The sequence below is a fragment of the Canis aureus genome, chromosome 6 (genome assembly GCF_053574225.1).
Source record: "Canis aureus isolate CA01 chromosome 6, VMU_Caureus_v.1.0, whole genome shotgun sequence".
Lineage (NCBI taxonomy): Eukaryota > Metazoa > Chordata > Mammalia > Carnivora > Canidae > Canis > Canis aureus.
This window is the reverse complement of record NC_135616.1, coordinates 80,303,745-80,319,834: the sequence shown is the minus strand read 5'-3', so window position 1 is coordinate 80,319,834 and position 16,090 is coordinate 80,303,745. Positions and strand designations below refer to the sequence as shown.

Genomic DNA, 16,090 nt, shown 5'->3' with positions numbered 1-16,090 from the left:
CTGGGTGGCCCTTCCTGCCCAGTGCAGGGCTCCCTTAGCAAACTGGGGAGCGTCGGTTCACCCAGGGAAGGCCGGGGGCAAGGGGTGAAGGGCGCTCAGCGAGGACACGTGGGCGCGCCAGGGGGTCTCCACCGTCTGCAGAGGGAGGTTCCTCTAGGTCCTGGGGTTCCCACTGCTGCGCGGGCTGATGGTTCACCCGGCGCGGACCCGGTCCTGCCCCCCGCCCTGCAAGCCCAGCTCCGCTGCTGGGGCAGCTGCCCATGCTCCCTACGTGGTGGTGAAATGCTTAGTACAGGACAGGCACGGAGGTAGGCCGCGGGGGACAGCACTCGAGGGCCGCCTTGCCCCGAAGGAAGGCCCCGCGGAGGGGAGACACGCAAGTGGACGGGTAGTGGGGCATGCAAGGCGAGAGGGCTGTGGCGGGAGGCCAGGGGAAGCACTGAAGTATTTACAGGAAAACTAATATGATGTCTGGATTTGCTTTAAAATTTGCCCAGAAAAGGGGCACCTTCCGTTAAGCCTCAGGTCAGGATCGCAGGGTCCCGGGATCGAGCCCCAGGCCGGGCTCCCTGCTCAGCGAGGAGCCTGCTTCTCCCTCGCCCTGCTCCTCTCCCCTCTCCCCTCCCCTCCCCCACCACATGTGCGCTCTCTCACATAAATAAATAAAATCTTTTAAAACATAAAATACTCCAGAAGAAAAAAAAAGAACGTGTGGAGGATACTGGGTAGAACAAGATGGCACATGTTCATAAACGTGGAGGTCGGGTGACGAGCGCGTGAGGCGTATTACGTTCTTCCTCCTACTTCTGTGTAAGTTTGAAAATGTCCAGAAATAAGTCTTTTTAAAAAGCTGTGCTGAAGGGTTGGCAGCGGAGAAGACTTAGGGACGCTGCGGTCCACGAGCAGGTGCAGAGAGCTCGTGGCTCGGGAGGCACCGCGGATGGGACGCAGACCCGCAGGGGAGCCGGGCCGCTGGGCGTCGGGAGCCCCGATGCTGCCGAGGGTGGGGACCTGCCGCCCTTGGTTGGCTCCTTGCACCCCAGCCCTCCAGCCCAGGCCAGTGCAGGGAAGAGGCCCCCGAGGATGCCGGGACCAAGCACCCGGCGCCTCCCATGCACAGGACGGCTTCGCTGCCATATAACGCCCCGAAATACGATTTCCATTACAGGGAAAAGTGAAAGGAGCAAATGAAGCCAAGACAGGTCGAATAATCCGGGCCAGTTGGTCCAGGTGACTCTAGGCCACGGTGTAGCCAAGGATTTAGGGTCACGTGTGCTGGGGATTCTCTCCTCCGAGAAGGAGCGAGCGCCTGTGTCTCTCCAGTCGTGTCTCCGCTGCCCCGTGTGGGCCGGGCCCCGGGCCAGCCGCCCGTGTAGACCCTGCACACCTCCTGGCGACCTCCCAGGGTGGGTATGACTAATCCTCTCCTAGAGATGATGCTCCCGAGGCTCAGACACGTCGCCGGGCTTGCCCAAGGCCACCTGGACGGTAAATGGCGGGACTAACCCTGGAACCAAGCTTTGCGTGATGCCAAAGCCTGTCCTTGCAGTCGCCGTGCCGAGGGTCCCCCCAACGAGCCTGGCACACCGGCCCGGAGGAGTTGGGGGCACACGTGGTCGGCTCAGACACGACGGCCGCCCCCAGCCCCTTGGCTTCACCCACCCACGTCGCTTGTGACGCGGAGCAGCCCAGCGCCTGTCTCTGAGCCGGGGGAAGGGCGGCGCTTGGCCCCACTCCCATCCTGCAGAGGAGCCACCGGTGTGTCGGTCCTTGGGGTCAGCCTAAAGCCCACTGCTAGTTACAGGGTTGCGGTCCCCGGGAGGCCCTCCCGCGGATGCGCTCAGGATGAGTGGCCCCTGCATCCCTAGGAAGCCACCAGGCCGCAGGGGAGGAGAAGTCACGGGACCTGGCGATCCGAGGTCCCAGCCCCACCGCCCACGTTGCACACAAGCCTCTTGCCACTCCTAGCCTTTGCCTAGGACGTGCCCTCTGCCCCGATGGCCTTCCCGTCCCTCCCAAGCTCCACACAGGAGCCCCGGCGGCAACTCTGTTCCCATCACGGGGCCCGGCGTGCTCGCTCTCTGGTGCTGTGTGACGTGTGTGTCCCACCCGGAACGTGACCCCTTAAGGTCATGGACCTTGGTCCCTGGTCCCTGATGGACCCCAGTCATCCACGTGGGTCCTGTGACGAGCAGCGCCTTGTACCCAACAGACCCTCCAGGTCCTTGACAGGTGGAGACGTGGATGAATGTGTGACCCACTCCGAGCCCCCGAAGGCCCCACTCGGGGCCCGTTACCACGTCTGCAGGGCTTGGGCCCGGTGAATCCCGAAGGCCCTCCGTGCCTGCTGAGCAGCGGGCAGGGCGTGGGAGTGGGCCGGCGCCTGCAGCGCGTTCTCTCTGAACACCTGCCCCCATGGAGCGGGGACCGGCGCTGGCACCCGGTGACGATGCGGGAGACGCATGACGCACCGAGGCCAGAGGCCAAGCGCCCCTGCCAGGCGGCTCGAGGTGGCCAAGGGGTGCAGCGCGGTAGCAGGGGATGCTATCGATGGCCTGATGCGGGGCTTGGGGGAATCGGCCCGGCCTCACACGTAATTATGAGGCGGGGATCACAGAGGGGCCCAGGCCTGGAGCGGGAGGAAGAAATGTCCTCTCTATGGGGCAGTGACAACGAGCAAGCTGGGGGGGGCGGGGTGCAGCCACGTGTGCCTTCCAGATGGCTACTCTGCAGCAGCGGGGCTGGCAGGTGCCCCCGCCAGGTTGCTCCGCCTTGGCTGGGTGCTCAGGGCCCCAGGGCCTCTCTCCCTTGGCCTTGGCTGACGAGGACGACCTGTCCTATGTCAGGACCCGTCGTACGTCGCCGCGGCACCAGCGCGTGCCTGGGGGGGGCGGGTAGGCGCTCCGGGGTCCTCGGCCCGAGGGACGGAGGCAGCGAGTCAGCACACGAACGGCGTGGTGGCGAGGGCCAGGCGGTCTGTGTCACTCACGCCCCCCAGCACCTACAGCTGCCCGGAACCAAGTGGGTGCTCCCTGGGGGTCTCCTGCGTGAGGAGCCGCCCAAGAACCGTGGGCACCCACGCAGGAAGGACAAAGCCCAGGAGAGACCTCGCCGCCGGGGGTGGAGGGTGCCGGGGTCCCAGCCACCAGCAGCCCAGGGGCCTGGGTTCCGGCACCGTGTGTCCCGTCCTCTGCGGCAGCGCCTCTCGGAACGAGGCCCACGGACCACGCGATGGAACCCGCTGCTGCGGGCCTGGGGGGGGTCAGGCCTGGGGGTCGGGCCTGGGACTCACTGTCTGGAAGCTTCTGGGGGGCCTTGATGCACGTGAAGGCTCCTTGGGGCGCCTGGGTGCTCGGCCAGTCCAGCGCCTGCCTCTTGATCTTGGCTCAGGTCAGGGTCTCAGGGTTGTGAGACGCAGCCCACGTGGGGCTCCACGCCCAGCGGAGTCTGCTGGACACTCTCCTCCCCCCTCTGCACCTGCTTGCCCCCCGCCCCTGCATCTGCGCACCTTTGGTTAGGCTGCTGGGGTGCAGACTCCCTGCCTTGCTCCCCCCCACCCCGGGGTGGTGGGAGTACAACCAACCGCCGTGGGTCCCGCAGCATCTCGGTACTTTGTCCCGGAAGTTCGGGGCAGCCCCTTAGGGCCACAGCGAGGACAGAGGAGGAGGGAGTCCTCCCCCTGCCTGGGGACACAGCAAGAAGGCACAGCCGCCGTGCGTGGGGTTCCCTCTGCTGTCCTGCGGGCTGTTTCGGGCGGTCCCCCCTTCCCTCACCGTGCTTGGGCGGAGTCCCCGCCCTGACCCCTCTTCCATCTACGGCCCGTGCTTTCATGGGAACACGCGTGGGGGGTCATTTAAAGACCTGCAACCACTGCAGCCTGGAGCCCCTCCTGCGGGGCCAGGGGTCCTGGCGGCGGGACAGTCCCCGCGGCAGCAGCACTGACCCTCCCGGCCCCCGCGCCCCTGCCCCTCACCGCACTCGCAGTCGTGGCTGTCACCTGCTCGGCAGATGGCAGACTGGCCGCCTCCCCTGGGCTGAGCGCAGATGGCTCGGCCGTGTCCTGCTGCCCCCGGGCTAGAGCCATCTGTGCCCAGAGACACCCAGCACCACAGAGAGGGGCCCACGGGCCCGCGTGGCCCCTCCAGGTTTGCGGAGAGAGCTCGGCCCGGAGAGCCCCACGCGGGCCCGCAGCTGCCAGCGGGCTCCCAGCGACCTCTGACCTCTTCAGGGCTGATGGCTGAGACCCAGCGGCCCCCACAGTTCTTCATCCTTGCCACCTCCCCCCACCTCCCCCCACCTCCTCCCGCCCGGTCAGTGCAGTGCCCCCCCCAGGGGGTGGAGCTGTCAGGGCTGGGTCTGCCCCTGTTCCTCTAGGCTCCCCCTGGGCATTACTTTCATAGCCATTGACCTCATCACCTCTCTGACTGGGGGCGCAGAGCTGGGTTGGAAAGTTCCGTTAGGGGCGTCTGGGGGGCTCAGTCAGCTAAGCAAGCATCGTCCTGGGGCTCAGACCAGGATCCCGGAGTGTGGGGTAGAGACGGGGAGCCCGCCGCTCCCCCACCTGCCGCTCCCCCTGCTTGGGCTCGCTCGCCCTCTCGCTCGCCCTCTCAGTCAAGTAAATAAAATCCATAAAAAAGAAAGAAAGAAAAGTTCCTTTGAACTGAAGCCCGAGGAAGCCGACCCCGGGAGTAGAGCGTGTGCAGGGCGTGTGCTGCGCGGGCGCGGGCGGCCACAGGCAGGGTCGGCGACTCAGCCCCGGGGTGACCTGAGCGGACGTGGTCGTTGATGCCCTAAAGGGGGTGTTGTCCCCCAACCCCAAAAATGCTCATTCAGAGAGAGAGAGAGAGACTGATTCTCTTGGAATCTGATGGCATCTGTGCCTTCGGGACAAGGCCCGAGCCAGAGCCCCCGGGGTCAGGAAACTGAGACGTGCTTCCACTTGGGTGAGCATGTAAGTCCAGTCACCCCGTGTCCCGGCCTGGGGGGCAGCTGGGCCGCGCCCCCTACCCCGGCCTCCCGGGTCCACCAGGAGCAGAGGGCGGGGGGCTGCGCGGCAGGGCCGAGACGCAGGGGCTGCCACCGGAATTGGTGGGTTCACACACCCCCCGGCAACCTGGCCACCGCTTTCCGCAACCACTTGGCTGCACATTTCCCTGGGAAATGAGGACTTTTTGGAAAAAAACTACCAACAAAAAAAACCCTGCCACTGCATTGCAGTGCCTGTGCGAGCGGTGCAGGCTGCCCGGCGGCTGCTCGAGGCCCACACGGCGCCCGCCACCTGGCCCGGCCCAGCAGGGGAGGCAAGTCCCCGGCCCCTGCCCCCGGCCCGAGGCCCAGGTGGGACCCCAGGGGCGCCCGGTGTCGTGCTCGGTCACTGTGCCCTGGCACCTGCCCGTCCCCGCGCCGCCTGGTGTGAGGCCACCCCGCCGTGTTCTCCGCCTTCTCCAGCCCTCGGCAGCCCCCCACTTCCGTGTCCCAGCTTGCCGCCTCCACCATCAGAGCCGAGGGGACCCGAGAGACCCCCCCAGCCCGGGCCCTTTACGTATCAGCGAGGAACTGAGACCCAAGGTCACTCTGAGCCGAGGGCACAGCTGGTCTTGGGCGGGACGCAGAGGGGGCGGGAAGTGACTGGGCCGCACTGAGGGGACCACGTGACGACCCTGGGGGGCTCCGTGACCGTGACCAACCCCCAGATGGGCGCTCAAGGCAGCCGAGGAGGAGGGCAGACCCGACACGGGGGAGGGGGGACGGGCTCAGGGTCAGCACCACCTGCCAGCCCCCCAGGGCCCTCCACCCGCCCCCCGGAACCCTGTCCCCACTGCTGGCTCCCACCCTTCTTCCAGAGCTTGTCGGGGACAATGAGGGGCTCCCGGGGCCTCCTCCGCGTCTGGACCAGGGCACCGGCCTCAGGGCGAGGGTGAGGCCGGGCGTGGGGACACCTCCTGTGCACCCCGTCCTCCCGGGGAGCCGGGCCCCCGTCTGCCTGGGAGGGACGGCCTCCGGGTGGGAGAGGGGGCCTCCCCGGGTCTCCCCGGGTCGCTGCAGGGGCTCCTCCGCTGGGCTGTGCCCGCGGGAAACCTCGATCGGGGCTGGGTCCACGTCCCGGCATCCCCACGTGAGATCGTAAATTATGTGAACACCTGCCTCTGGACTCGATCGGGAGCAGCGTATAAATGGTCATGGGAAGTCCCTGCCGACTGCCCAGGGGTCCACGCACACCCCGGAGTCCCCCCAGTTCGCCTGGAGTCGGTCAGCAGCGAGCCTCGGCCTGGGCTGCCGCGGCTGGGCCCGCCTCCCTGATGGGGACGAGTGTGCCTGCATGTCTGTGCGCCCCGCCTGCACGCGCGTGTGCCCCCAAGTCCCGGCCCGGAGCCCAGGACCTCTCGCTGGGAAGCCCCGATCCTCGGCTCAGCACGGCCCCCTCGGCCCGGGAAGACTGGGTCCTGCCCGTGTGGAGGGCACAGGGCCGGGCCGGCGGCCTGGGCCCTCCGTAGGCAAGCCTGTCCCTTCCCGCCGCACGTGCGGGCCCAGTCCTGGCCTCCCAGCCTGACTACCCCCCGCAGCCCTGCTGCCGCCCCACCGGGAGGTCCTGCCCGCCCCCCCCTCCCCGCCCCGGCCCCAAGCCCCATCCGCACACAGGCACAGCCCCACACCCTGTCCTGGCCGCCGCGCTCAGGGCCGCCCAGTCCTCGGGCTCGAACCCACCCCTCCTGGGGCCACGACCCGACATGTGGGAGTGGGAAGGCCCCGGCAGACCGGTCCCGGGAACATGGCCCAGCTCGGGGAGACTGGCGCCCCATTCTGAGAAGCAGGGGTGCGCGCCCCCACCTCTGGGCCCCACGCTGTGCTCGGGGAGGGTCTGGGGCTGCAGGTGGAGGAGCCAGGCAGCTCCTTGGCTCGGGAAGGGGGAACCCATGACCCGCTGGACGGGGTTGGGGCCTCACAGCTCCAACGGACTGTGGGCCCCCCGACTGTTCCACGGGACCCACATCTCCCCACCTGCGGCGACAACCGCACCTGTCCCTAGGAACAGCCTTCAAGCTTCCGCTCAAGGGCCACTTCCTCCAGGAAGCCGTCCCTGATGTCCCCAGTCTGTCTGTGGGAGCCGCCCTGTCCGTGCCCCTCCACGGTGCTGACCAGAGCACAGACCTGACGGGAAGTGTGTTTGCTGCTGCATGATTGTCCCCAAGGACAGTCCCCGAGTCCCCGAGTCCCCGTGAGGCACGGCCTTGTCTGCTCTTGCTCATTGTTGGCTCCTCAACGCCAAGAACAGTGTGTGATGCATGAGGTGGCGGCACTGACACGAAGCCGTTGAGTGGGTGGGGTGGGTGGGACGCGGCTGGGCCTGGGGCTGGTCCCACGGGATACGGTCTTGGGCTGCGTATGGGGTGGCAGGGGGGCCATGGGCTCTGCCCCGATGCGCCCCCGGGGGTGCGGGCAGCGGAGGGGCCTCCTGGGGCGCGAGCTCTAGGTCACGTGACTGGAAGGAAGCATTAATCCTTGGGAACCAGTAGTTAATTAGCTCGTCCTTTTAGGCAGCAGCTCCAGCGACGGGGCCTGGAGAGCGTTTGGGAAACACACTCAATTATTTGCACCAGTGTCTCCCTGATTCCCCGTAGCTCGGCGGTGGCTGGGCAGGGGAGACGCTTGACCACGCCGTTGATTTCCCCTGTTTGGGGCCTGGAGTGGGAGGGAGAGCAGGACCGGGTGGGGGGAGAGCAGGACCCCGGGGTGGGGTGAGTGGGACCCTGGGCGGGGGGAGCTGGTGGAAAACCTGCTGCCAGGACACCGGAGCCCTGGGCCATCCATTCCCTCACGGACCTTCTGATGGAGACACAGGGCTTTTGGGGCTTTGAGGGGTCACCCCAGAGAGAACAGCTTAGCCCCGTCCCACGGGGCAGACCCAGAACCCTGGTTCCCGGCCTCCTGGGCCAGGACTTGCTTCTCAGGAGCAGAGGAGACGTGTAGCTACTAACTGGCGGCCACGAGGTGTAGTGACAGGGTCAGGGGACACGGCTCACCCCGAGCGCCCCCGAGGGGCCCCCACCTCCATCCAGGACTCTAGCACCCAGTGTCTGTTTTCTGTCTGGAAATGGGTCCTGAAGGTCCCCGCACTCCCCGCTCCAGTCTGCGGGGACGGTCGTGGGGGCGAAGCTTCGGGTGTCTCTCCGATGCCCGTGAGGGTCCGTCGTCCAGGCTGGGCAGGCACCTGCCGCGCTGGATGGAGCCTGGGCCCCACTGGACGGAACTGCGGGGATGAGCCCTGGGCGCCCTGAGGCCCAGTTTACAGTCGAAGCGGCTGGAGAAGGGCCCGGGGGCACGTAGTGTGGGATCAAATCCTACACTGTGAGGGCCCGTTGGGGAGGCCTGGGCCACGAAGGAAGAGATGGTCCTGGGTGGAGGGGGTTCGAGGCCTAATGCCAGGTGCTCAGGTGCTTGGGTGCTTGGGTAACCACGCAGGAAGGGTGCGGGTGGCCACTTGGCTGGCTCGGGGAGTCAGCGCCGGGGGCGGAGCAGGGGAGCTGGACTCATCAGACGGGGCCAGTTTGGGGGGACCTGATGGCCAGGGGCCAGCCCTGGGGGGGTCGACGGCCAGGGGGCAGCCCTTTAGCTACTGCAGCAGTAGGTGCTGCCCAGGGCTATCGGTTAAGGTCATAGCCTGAGAGGCCCCGCCCATGTGCAGAGTCGGGGACACTCTCCCGCTGGGGGCGGGTTGCCTTGGCTGCGAGCTGGGGCCCCAGGCCAGGCTGCCCCAGGAGAGAATCCCAGATGCCAAGGGAGTTGGAGTGACAGGCATGGAAGGGCAGCCCCGCTCGGGCACCGGGCTCCACCTGCGTGGCCCTGGGTGACCCGGGGCGCGGGGTCCTTCAGAGGAGGGATCGGAGCTCAGGGCGTAGGTCCTTCGGGCACCACGTGCGCTCGCTCGGAGCCTGGGGAGGTGCTGGGTCTGAAGACTGGTCCTGGCGGGGTCCCTTCTCACCCCTGGTGGTGGCCATGGCCACGCAGAGGAGGGCGGATGCCCGGGCCCCCAGGCTGACGGAGTCTGGGTCTAGGGGGGCGGAGGGGTGCTCTGGCCATCTGCTTAAGCCCCGGGTGACTGGTGGGCGGGACCCAGGGGCACGGGGTGGTCAGGGACCCAGGGGCACCCGGTGGGCGGGGACCCAGGGTCACCCCACTGCAGCACGTGGCCTCCCAGTGGCCCCAGGCCTCCATCACAGGTGTCAGAGACAGGGAAAGGGGCGAGGAGCGGTGTGGACGGTGTCCTGCAGGAGGGCAGGGGCCTCGGTCGCGGAGGGTGCGGAAGAGGGGTCTGGGGGACCCCAGGGAAGGGCGAAGATGGAGGCAGAGCCCCAGCACTGGCGTCGCCCCCCCCTCGCCCCACAGCCCTTGGCCGGTGCCCCCTCCCCGCAGGCCGTGTCCAGAGCCTGCCGAGCGGACGAGGCGCCCACCTGGGGCCGAGGAGTGGGGCGGTCTCGCTGCAGGGCGGCCCTTCCTGCACCGAGGAAGCAGCTCCCCCAAGATCCTTGCGCCACGTGTGGCTTGTTTAGAAATGTGCCTCGACTTTCCAGTTCTGTAAAATGGGCAGGATGGCTTCGGAGCAGAGACTAGACACGACCAGTGCTAACTAGGGATAGCAGGGGCTGCGGGGTGGGGGAGGCCTGTGCCCCGAGCGCCCGGCGGGGTCGGGGGGGGGGGGGGTGGCGGCCACCTGCTGGGTCATCAGCATCCTCAGAGCTCGCTTTCCTCTGGTGTAGGGATCGGTGGGCTCGGAGGGCCGTGTCCCGTGTCAGCCTCCCCACCGTGCTCCCCAGGGGCAGGTGGGGTTGGCTCAGTCCCTGGGCAGGGCCGCAGATCTCACCTGGGGACTGACGGCCGCCTGCAGGCCTCGGGGGCACCCCCACTGCGGGGGTTAAAGCAGGTGGTTCGTGGACAATCCGCGGGCCGGCCCGGGGGTCCCGCTGCCCCTCTGGCCCCCCCCCACCCTAGAGATCCTGCTGCCCCTCCAGCACCCCCACACCCTGGGGGTCCCGCTGCCCCTCTGGCACCCCAGCTGCTGCCCGCCCTGCAGCCAACACACCCAGTGCATTCCTGACTCCGCACAGTACCCCCCACGTGAGCACCACCTCCTTTCCCTTGGGATCCAGTCCCGTGCGCCCTTGGGGGCTCAGACCATATGTCCCTTGGGCGATCTTCACGCCCGCGTCGCCCCCGTGAGGCCCCGGCCCTGCTTCCGGGGCTCAGCGTGCACTGACCTGGGCCTCGACTCCCTCGCTCGTCCTGTGCTCCCGGGCCGCTCCCCATCAGACCCTGGCCGCCGTCCTGCCCCGGCGCACTGCACCCTGGGGCCCAGCGCGGGGGCGGCACGTGTACCCAGCAGGTGCTTGATGGGAGGGTGCCAACTGGGCTCCCTCTCTGTCCCCCGAGGACCCACTGGACCAAAGTTGCACTGGGAGGAACGTACACACGTGCTGTGTCCTTATGGACGTGCTCTGACCGGCGGGCGGTGGCAGGTGTCGCCTTGTGCGAACACAGGGCCCTTCGGTGATGGTCTTGGGCCCTGCTCCCCTGCTCCCCTGCTCCCCTGCGGCCGGCTGACCCGGAGGCAGGAGGCTCGTCCAGGCAGACGGAGCTCCTCACGCTGCGCCCCGCCCGCCGCAGTTATGGGACTTGATTACGTCGGCTCCTCGAATTCTTTGGGAACATCCCCCGACCTGAACCCCTGTGCCCTTCAGGACCCTCCGCCAAACGTCCGTACTTAGGTGGGCTCGCGTCCGGCCCGAGACTAGAGAGCCCGGGGCTCCCTCGTCACGTCCAGGAGCAGGGGACGTGGACACAGCTCGTTCTCTTGTGACAGTAGGGCTGCAGCTGAGTTTAGAGCCTGAGAACCTGGACTTAGCTGTGTGGTCGTGGGCGAGTCACATCAAGCCCAGGAGGTGGACGAGCGTCAGGGCCCCTCCACCCAGTGCCTGGAGCCTGCCGCCCGCCCTGCCCAGCTGTTGCTTAGGAGTGAGGACACTTGATGTTTGTGCGGCAGAGGGGTTCGGGTGTGGCCTCATGCAGAGGATCAGAATGCACACCCTGCGTCTCTCCCTGCCGGGCTGCGGGACCCTGGGCAAGTTATTTCTACCCGTCTTCCTCCGTTTTCCTCCTGTAAACTGGGCATAAGAATGATCCTCGTTCCTAAGGTTGTTGCGTGAAATAAATTCATGCTGAGGACTGCAAACATTGCCGGACCTGGGGCGCCTGGGTGCTCGGTGGGTGCGCCTCTGCCTTCAGCTCAGGTCATGGTCCTGGGGTCCTGGGATCGAGCCCCACATGGGCGCCCTGCTCAGCGAGAGCCTGCCTCTCCCTGTCCCTCTGCCCCTCCCCCTGCTCATGCGCACGCGCGCGCGCGCTCTCTCTCTCTCTCTCTCTAATAAGTAAAATCTTAAAGAAAACCCCGTGTAGCGGTGCCTGGCACACGGCGCCCCACGTGTGCTTCCTGTAGCCGGCCATCCGGGTCATGGGCGCGTCTGCACCTGCCCTGCGTCAGCTCCACACACCCGCCTGCTCCTGCGGGGAGGCCGTGCGTGCAGTGACACGGGTTCGGGCTGCCGCTCGCCACCCAGGCTGCGTCTTGGGTCGTCACACACAACTGCCCATCCTGCGCCCCCGCTGACGTGCCCGAGCCCAGGCTTTCCACCTTCCCGCCCGCTGCTCCGCAGGCTCTGGCGAAAGGGAGAGTGAGACCAGTGTCCCCCGCGCTCACTCGAGGGGCAGGGCGGCCTGAGCGGGCTGGAGGGTTAGAGCACCGGCTCTGGAGAGCCCCTCGGCCACCCTGCTCTTTGTCTGTCTGGACCGCGGGGTCCGGCATGGTCGGGGTCAGCCACGCTAGCCGACCTGGGGTCTCTCCCTCTGCCCCCAGCCCTGTTGTGCGATCTGGCTCATTTCGTATTCCTTTTTAAGGATTTTATTTATTTGACAGAGAGGGAGAGAGCGAGTGAGCGTGTGGGCACAGCAGGAGGGGGGCAGAGGCAGGCTCTGTACGGGGCTGGGAGCCCCATGCGGGGCTGATCCCAGCACCTCAGACTCATGACCTTAGCCAAAGGCAGACGCCCAATCAGCTGAGCCACCCAGGCGTCCTCGGACCCTGTATTCCTCCTTCTTGACTATTTATCGGAAACGTCTATTTGAAGTCGGCCAGCTACGTCTCCAAGTGCCAGGAGCCCATCGTAGGCAGGGTGTGCTCTGGGCCCCTTGTAAACCAGTGGATGCAAATAAATACTCCACGAGAGGGACGTCAACACACTCCCCAGGCTCACCACATGCGTGTGGTTCTGAGCTGTGGCCCATCCCGGACTGGTCCGCCCCCACGATCACGCTAAACGCTGCACAGAGCGCGCACCGAGGAAACAGGAGCTGTTTTTATGTTTCCTCACCTGCAAGATGAGAAATAATATACAAATAATAGCTGACGTTTGCTGAGTCCTCAGTGTGTCCCAGGCATTTTTCTAAGTTTCTCACATGTATTTCTCATGCAATCTTCAAATTATTGTGTGAGATAGAGACCATTTTTTAAAGATTTTATTTACTTATTCCTGAGAGACCCAGAGAGAGAGGCAGAGACACAGGCAGAGGGAGAAGCAGGCTCCATGCAGGGAGCCGGACGTGGGACTTGATCCCGGGACCCCAGGGTCACGCCCTGAGCCACCCAGGTGCCAGGCACAGAGAGGTTGAGAAAGTTGCCCAAGGGCTTACGGCTGCGCCTATTTTTGCGCAGCCGAGTTTCCGCCCTGTCGCCCAGGACTGCTGTGAAGACCCCAAGTCTTGTGGCCGCTGATGAACAGCAGAGACCCCGCTCGGATTACTCAGTGAAGCTGAGGGCGCAGGGGACGGGGAGGAGGACCGCCCGCACTGGTGCTGGTCTTGGTGGTGGCTGCAGGATTTAGAGGCTCTTTGCAGAAATCCAATTGCATTTCTGGAAGGGAAGGCCTGCGAACCATTACTCTGTCTGGACAGGCCTGAAGTGGGGGCAGCTCGGTCAAGGTGAAGAGCTGGGCTGGTTTCTGAGCCTCTTCTTTCTCCCTCTCGCATCAGCCCGGGCTGGGGCAGTGGGGTGGGGGCTCTCAGCAGGGCTGCCCTCGCCGCTCCCCGGGGACCAGGCTGGAGCAGGGGGCCGTGGCCTTCAGGGTGGGCTGGGCGCTCCCATAGAAGGGAGTAGAAGGGAGGCCGTAGGAACAGCAACAGGAAGGCGCCCGGGAGGCTGCGAGTCCTGTTCAGGACGCACTCCCCATCCGCCCTCCAGGCTCGGGCCCAGGGAGCATATGGATGGGAGCCTGACCCCGCGGGGCTGGACTGCAGCCCAGAGCCCGGGCATGGGGTTCCTGTGCATCTCCTTGGAGGGGGGAGGAGGGATGGAGCCGCTGGTACAGGTACAGACTGAAGGGGACTCCCCTCCGCCCCCAGGCCCGCCACCCACCACCAGCCCCGAGCAGCCCTGCTCCTGTGACTCCAGAAGCCACCACAGGCCCCGAGCAGAGGATCCGAGGGGCTGAGAGACCCCCGGCAGTGCGGGGAGGAGCCAGCGCCCCTGCCATCACCCGCTTGGCACCCCAGGGAGAGGCCGCAAGCACACGGATATGGCCATTCTGCCACCCTTCAGCCCTCGTTCCTCTTGTATTTCTTCAGAGCCTCTATGTCTTTAACACGGGAAGGCCAGGAACGGCACCGGGTTGGTCCCTCCATTCCTTGCCCCCCAGTTCTTTCCAGGACCCTATTTTATAATTAAAATCCCCAGGCTGCAGATGAGGAAGCTGAGGCCCAGAGAAGCCCTGGAATCTGCCCAAGGTCACACGGCCCAGTACACAAGTGGCAGTGCCAGGACCTGAGGACCTGAGCCTCAGAACCGTTACGGTGTATTGGGCTCGGGCTCTGCAGCGGCCAGGGCGGCAGGGGTCCTTTCCCTGCTGGAGCTCCCGGCCCAGGCAGGGGGTCGCCTCCAACAGGGAGCGGCAAGGGTGACCAGTGCTACAGACGAGAGGCACAGGGGACCCGAGAGTGGCAGGGCGGGGGCACCGCAGTGGGGACCCGCAGCAGCAGGGCAGCATGTGCAAGGGCTCCGTGGCAGGGAAGAGCACGGCTCCTCAGGACCTGCGAGGACATCAGGGCGGCTGGGCTCAGAGGGTGAGGGGTGGAGCTGCCCACAGGGAGGCGGGGATGGGGGGGATGGGGGTGTAACCGCCAGGAGCCCCCTGGGAGAGGCCACAGCTGCAGCTGTGCAGCCAGCTCACGTCCCCTGGACGAGGGTCAGCATCTGAAGTCACAGGACCCGCCTCCCTGCCGTAACTCAGCACCAAGACCACACAGGTACCCGAGTGGGTCCCTTGGCCCCTGGGGGCTTCCTATCCCTCAGGGCGTGAAGAAGTGTCCCTCTCTTGCTTCCCTGCTGGGGATTGCTGGCAAGGATCAAGGCTGCTGCCCCCGCCCCTCGCTGCATGGGGGTCCCCTCGGGGGCCTGGGGGCTCTGAGCAAACTGACGCTGGCTCTCCTCAAGGCAGCGTGATGCTCCCACGTCCCCATCCTGACCCAGCCCCGCCTGTGCGAGTGCCACGTGACCCCCCTGACCCTCTCACAGTCCCACTGCCCTGGAGGGGAGAGGGCACCGCGCAGGAATCCTATACGCTAAACGCAGGTATTTCCCGAGGAGCAGACATGGTCCCATATAAATGCTCTGTTTTCTGTGCTTAGACCCACGTGAACAGACTCCGGTATCCTTTCCTGGGTTTTGCCAGGAGGAGCGGGGTTCGTGTTGTCTGTCCCGGATCCAGACGCACTGCAGTCCTCAGGGCTTCCCTCTCCGGGGCCAGCAGCTGCAGGGTTGCAGGGCAGGGTCTCAGCATGTCCTGGTCTGGCTGCCGCGGCCACCCGCTGAACTTTCAGCCTTTTCCTCCCTCCTGGCAGAAAAGCCTTGGGCAGCTTTCACAAGAGAAGCATCCCCCCCCCAAACAGAAGGGGAGCAGCCAAGTGACATGACAGGGTCCCCGCAGCCCTGTGGTAGGGGTGTGCTGGCCCGGGGCGGGGGCGGGGGATCCCCATGTCCTCCTGCAGAGCATCTGACCTTGAGGCTTTGGTGGTAGGTCCCCTGTCCCCCCTGGAGGGGGGGTCAGCAAAGCTGACTGCAGAGTCTCAGCATCTCTGTTGTCCCCTGCCCCCTCCTACCCCTCCCCAGCACCGATGTGCCGGGTACATGGGTGACACACGCTCCCCCACGTGGCTTGCAGCCTGGAAATCCCTGAATCAGCTCTTTCTGCAGCCCCAGGCCGTGACGAGCGAGCTGCTGCTCTGAAGACAGGCTCCCGCCTGCCCGTGGCCGGTGTCGCAGTGTTGCAGTGGCCAGGCTGGGGTGATGAGGATGCCGGGGGGCTGGTGGGGGACAGGGGATTCGCTGTAGCTCCCGGGGATTCCCAGGGATCTCCCACTTGGTGCAGATAAGAAGCCCTGGGAGGCTCTGAGCGACGCCCCCCCAACACATACACATAGAGCATATTTTGGGGGGGGAGGATCAACTCCTGGGTCAAACCCCAAACTTGGTTCTTGAGTCTGAGATGCAGCACAGGAGCAGGCCCGAGGAAAGCCGAGGGTGAAGGGGAGGGTGTGGGGATGAGGGCAGGGGTGGGGTGGGCTGGGAGCAGCCCAGATGGGACCAGCAGGTCCTGAGCTGGGGGCCTGAGGTCAGGCCTCCCTGCACGTGGGATGCCCGGTCCTGGGTCCTCCGGGTGCTGGGGAGGGTTGAGGGAGGGAGCTGACCTGTGGGCACTGGGGAGCCCCGGGGGGGGGGGGGGGGTTCCTCCCTGGGAGCCAGGCCCAGCGCAGCGTACCCCTGCTCTGTCCCGAGCCCTGCACCCCTGCACCCGGCCTCCGCCCTCGAGCTGGACCCCGCTGCTCCCCTGGTCCTCTTGTCTCTTGCTCCGCGTCCCCCCGCGTCCCCCCAAGCACGTCGGCGCCCGCTCCCCGCCCTGGGCTCCCGGGGCACAGGACCCGGGAAGGCTCCTCCGCAGGGGTCCGGGGGGGCTCCGCGGCTCCGGGGGGCGCAGGGCCGGGGAGGGCTGGG

General features: G+C 66.4%; 1 protein-coding gene across 1 annotated transcript in view; it reads left to right on the top strand.

The window, feature by feature from the left end:
- The window catches only part of SYT2 (synaptotagmin 2), a 78,924-nt gene that overhangs the window by 35,673 nt on the left and 27,161 nt on the right, over positions 1–16,090 (top strand). The window lies entirely within an intron of this gene.